Source organism: Marmota marmota, unplaced genomic scaffold (genome assembly GCF_001458135.2).
Source record: "Marmota marmota marmota unplaced genomic scaffold, marMar, whole genome shotgun sequence".
NCBI lineage: Eukaryota > Metazoa > Chordata > Mammalia > Rodentia > Sciuridae > Marmota > Marmota marmota.
In genome coordinates, this window is record NW_025999842.1 from 20158989 (window position 1) to 20164988 (window position 6000).

Sequence of the window (6000 nt, forward strand, 5' to 3'; positions counted from 1 at the left end):
TATGGTAAAGAAGAGCATGATGCACAGAATAAATCAAAAGGACTAGCAGATGATGTATTCATTTATATTGCAGTGATAATTTCACAGTTGTGATTATTTTTTGAAATAAAGCCTAAAATAATTATTCTCAACTTTTTTTCCAGTAAACAGCAGGATGAAGTAACTGATGAGTCAGCTTTATGGCTGCTTGTTTTATTACTTTATAAATATCAGAAAAAATCATCTGCTAATAATTCGAAGTTATTGAGGTATTTTGATAGCATCAAAGTACAAAACAGAACAACTACATTTGCCTGTCAACACTCCTTCACATACACCCTCACACCTGTGAATCCAAGTTGTACAGATTTGCTAAGTTATATCCCACATAACAGGAGGATCTCATTTTTCACCTCATCCACCCATCTTGTTCCATTGTATTGAAACTCTGGGGAATCTCCATTTTTAATGATCTCTCGGCATATACTTTATTTATTCTTTCAACATACATAGTGTCTATAGCAACAAATAAGATCAACAAGAACTTGATGAAGACCTCAAGTCACACCCCAATATTTAAGGGCTTGCGGTTATATAAATGTTTGATTGTTCTGCTGCTTGAAATCTGTAACACCAATTAAGTAATCTCTCCAAGTCTCAGTTTCCCTATGTAAAATAGTAACAATAATAGTACTTAACTCAGACTACAGTTGTGATGAATAATATGACAGTATTGTCATAAAAGATTTATCACAAAAAAGTTCTGAGAATAATGTGTTCTAGTACTGTCAGCCATTATCATCCCCATCATGACCATCATTATGCCCTAGAGTGTGCTTGCTGGTGTGAGCCCCTGGGATGGAGATGAGATGGTGAGAGTTGTAGGAAAGCGTTGGGAACCAAGACAGGGCTGAGGTTAAGGCTCTGACCTTTAAGCTACAGAGAATGGGTTTAGAAACAAAGCACCAGCTTTTAGTTCTAAGCATGTCAGAGCTTGAAGAGAACAGAGGAAAGGGGATCACACCCATAATTCCATCTCCATCTACTGATGCTGTCCAGACAGCTCCTGAAATGACTAGGTCATCTCTCAGCTAGAAGGAACCTCCCAAGAGCTATCCCACCTCTCACTTCTTAGTTTTTCATTTATCTCCAAGTGACCAGGGGATGCTGGACAGAAGAGACCAATGGAATTTATTCCAATGGTGAATACACCATGAGTCGGTGATGATGTCAAAATATGGTTGAGTAGTTTGGAAGTGCATTTTAAACATAACCACCACTTCATTTCAGTCTCTCATGCATCTCCTTGGTTATTTATTCTCAGTAGCCAAACAGTGAACAACTAAACTTTATGCTCAACTTTGATTAATATAGAAGGTCACTTTACTCTTTGTCTCAACAGTCCTAGCCTCATTCTTTTGAATTCTTTTTTAATGTAATTGGAGAGAAGACTCTCTCCATTGGAATGATGCAGGAATCAGAGCTCACAGTGGGGTGTAGTCATGCATACAGTAGGATTTGTAGTACTTTTTCTTATACAATCAGGGTGGGTCTTTAAGAAAAATATAAAGTTATCAATACAAATTTAAAAGTGATTTGGATTGGACAAAGGGGAGGATGGGGAATGATTATGAGAGTAGGAAAGATGGTGGAATGAGATCGACATGATTACTCTAGGTACATGTATGATTGCACGAATGGTGTGTCTCTACACCATGTACGACCAGAGAACTGAAATGTTGTGCCCATTTGTGTATGAAGAGTTGAAATGCTTTCTGCTGTCATATACAACCAAGTAGAACAAGTTAAAAAAATAATAATATAAAACAAATTTAAAAGTGGGGTTGGGGCTATGGCTAAGTGGTAGCACACTTGCCTGGCATGTGTGAGGTACTAGGTTCAATTCTCAACACCACATATAAATAAATAAAATAAAGGTCTATTAACAATTTAAAAAATATAAAAAAGTGAATACTTTTTCAAAATGAAACAAAGATATGAAAAATGTAAGAAAGCTAAAAATACCAGAAATGGAAAATAACATAGTATTTTGATTGCCTAACAAAACTCTATTATTCTTTTCCCCTACACTTTTAGCTGCATAATCTTTATCTACTCAAACCAGAATGATCACATATAATATAATCTATATCTCAGTTCAGAATCTATAGCCTTAGGAAATTATGTGATTTTGCACAAGTCTCAATCTTTTTATATCTGAGGATTTTCAACCATATAAAACCCAGCTATAATCTGGTGAGCACCAACTATGCACAGCTTTGGGGCATTTCCAGATGGCACGGGTACCCAAGGAGATGAAGTCATAAATGGTGATTGATGGTGTGAAGGAGCAAAGCTGTTGCAGTCTCTATTTGTGTAGCCAAAACTGCTCCCACAGCTCAACCCCTCATGATTGTCTACTCATGCCCTTGTTCAAAAACAGGTACCCAGGTGTGGCTGCTGCAAGCTGGCCAAGCCTGTCCACTTTCATGTAGCATCTCCTGTGGCTTTTTAATAGTGCTCCTCAGCTACCTTATATTTGCAATTATATCCACCAGACTTCCAGGTGTCTTCAAACCCTGCATTCTACTTAGGTTCACCTTCCAGCAGCTTCTTTTACACCAGATCCATCCAGTCGCTTCCAAAAGATCTCCCAAGCCTTGCAGTAAGACTGTTGACAGGGTTCTAGGTCTATGAGGATTCGAGTTTTCCATTTAATTTAAGTGATTTGCATCCTTAGGTCCTTGTCTCACATACTCACTGGCCTTTTGCTACAGACAAGTTGCTTCTCTTGTCAGCAACTCACACATTCCACTACATCAAAAGCAATGGACTTAAAACAGTGTACTACAGGGACACAGCCACATCAATGTTTATAGCAGCACAATTAACAATAGCTAAACTGTGGAGCCAACCTAGATGCCTTTCAGTGGATGAATGGATAAAAAAATGTGCCATATATACATAATAGAATTTTACTCAGCATTAAAAAAAGAACAAAATCATGCATTTGTAAGTAAATGGATGGCGTTGGAGAAGTTAATGCTAAGTGAATTCAGCCAATCCCCCCAAGATCAAATGCCGAATGTTTTCTCTGATATAAGACAGTTGACTCATAGTGGGGTAGGGAGGGAGAGCATGGGAGGAATAGATGAATTTTAGATAGGGCAGGGAGGTGGGAAGGAAAGGGAGGGGGCAGGGGATTGGCAAAGACGGTGGAATGTGATAGACATCATTATACAAAGTACATGTATGAAGACATACTTTATATACAAACAGAGATATGAAAAATTGTGATATATATGTGTATTAAGAATTATAATGCAAAAAACCCAAAGTACATGTATAAAGGCATAAATTGGCATGAACATACTTTATATACAGAGATATGAAAAATTGTGCCCTATATGTGTAATAAGAATTGTAATGCATTCCACTGCTGTTGTGTATTTTAAAAAAATGAAATCAATAAAAGATTTTAAAAAAGCAATATTAGGCTTATAGAGGCCTAGTTCTAATACTTACTGACTTGTTGATTCTCTTTTAGCTTTGACTTCATTGCTGTAATGAAGTTATATTTTAGTAAAGTTGGTTTGAGGTAGGTAAATACTTAGCTTTTGATAAGGCAAATAGGGCCTGAGATACAGTCTGACATGTTATCCCACTCATTCATGAATCACTCTCAAAATGTGTGAATAAAAATTGATTTTGTTCTGCTCAAGCAGTACTTAACATTTTAATTAGCACATTAAAATATCTCCTTCGACCCTGAACTGTATTAACTGAGGGAATGCTTTTTGTAGATTTGAAAATAGGCTAGAGAATCCAGACTCTCCTGTTTTATGTCTTCTTTTTCTAATATTTTTTAGATTGTTAGAACAACTTCAGCTCATTGTTTTGTTAGGGAAGTAGTGGGAGAAAAATCTTTGAAGGAAATTACTCTTTGCTTAGGAAGAACAGAATATCTCTGAGGTTGTTCATGGGGGCTGGAAACCATCCAGCAAGTACTGCTTCATTGCTCACAGGCTTGAGACATTTTTCCTTTCCTGGGTCCTTTCCTCCAAGGAAAATATGAAAAATTGTATTTTACAGCTACATGGGCATAAAGACAAATAAAATCCAGCTTTTCTTCCGAATCTGAAAAGAAATGAATACACATCCACTGACTCCTGAAAACACTGTTGGCCCTGGGCTACTGTGCCTACTGGATAAGGCACTTCCACTCCTCTGTCCATGTTTTAAAAGAAAGTGTTGAATTAGAAGCTCAAAATGTCATGCTATTGCTTCAGCTTCAGCATTAAGGAGCCTCATAAAAATGAGGCTACTTTTAATTAATTCAACCATATTGAAGTTTGCTAGATTATAAGTATAATTTATCATGCTAATGATCAATCTTGGGCCATATCATTGCTGTTCTGGAAATGAATATAAAGTAAACGTGGATACTTCTAATATGTGGTAAATTCAAGAATCATACCCACAAATTGGGAAGGCATGAAAAACCTCACTTTAAGAATCAACTTAGGCAGCTATTCCCACATGATGTGGCAAAGGTCTAGAGGAATGTGAGGGAAGGCCGGCTGCTGAAGGGCCTGACTGGCGGCCCCAGCCCAAGGCAGGGCAGGCTGGAGCTTCATTAGCAACAGCTCAGCAGCTCCAGGAAGCTGCCCTTCTTCGCCCTTGCCTACTGATGCTTGAAATTAATTTAACTGAGAATGTAGCCTTTCTTCTGCGTGGTACAAATGATGCTTATGATATGAAAATCCCCAAGGAAAGAAAGTAATGTATTAAATGCTTGGTATGGAATTAAGAACTTCCATCAGAACCTTCTCTGAAAGCAGTCGTGTTTTAAGGGGAATTTCCTGGTCTTGCCAGCCTTTAAGACTCTGAAAGAAGCTACTGGGAGTTCAAGGCAGCTCTTTAGAAAAGCCACATAGTGGCACTCCCTGAAGGAAAAAGAGGACATACAGAGGCTGGGGAAGAACAAAGAAGGTTTGAACACCATAAATGTATCCTCTTCACAATTTTATGCTGCAGTTAGGGTGAGAGGGGCAGTGGACTTTCCAAAGCAGGATACTAAATTAGAGAGTCTTGTTGTGATATTGACTAGGGTGTGGGCAGGGAGGAACTAGGGGGAGGAAGGTACCACGGCCAGGCTTCTGGTATATTGTGCAGGTTATGCACTGCTCAAAGGTGCACATCCTAGTGTGTATGTGGGAGTGTTTATTTTGTAGATATCGCACAGTTGTATATTAAAGTGGTCTTCTGGATAATGATAGTAGAGTGTTTTGTCTTAATAAAATTAGCACCTTGTGCCCATTTTCTGACACCTGGAAGTCAGGTGACTAGAGTGTCTCTAATTAGCAGAAAGATGCATATAAGCAGCCCTATTTACCCAAAGGAGGTCCCCACCTGGATTGACTCCCAACACTTAGCCCTCTCAGAGGGTAGAAGTCATTTTTAATTCATCCTTTATCCTATCCCCTCAGAGCACAGCATGCATGTGACCCTGAACTTTACCTTACAACCACAGTAGTCACTAGCCACAAGGGGGTTACTGATCATTTGATGTGGTATGTCTGAATTAAGGTGTGCTGTAAGTATAAAAATGTATACTTGATTTTGACTATTAGGTGTAAAAATGCAAAATCCATTCTTGTATTGAATTACATACGGAATAATGTTTTTAAAGTAATGTATTAAATAAAATATATTCAAATTAATTTCACTTATTTTTATTTTTAGCTGCAGCTACTACAAAATTTAAAATGATACACGTGGCTTGCCTTTGTGGCTCATAATTCTGTTGGGCAAAGCTGCCCTGGAAGCTGACAATAGAAAATGTCCTTGATAACTTATATAATGATTAGCTATATTGTTGCTAATTTAATACCCTTTAATATAATCCTGATATTATATCCTTTGTAAGAATTACATGAGTTATAATAGTAAACAGAGTTAAAGTAGAAAATTTCTGAAAAATTTATGTTCCTTCTTGGCCAAGTAATTAAAAAGGAAAAA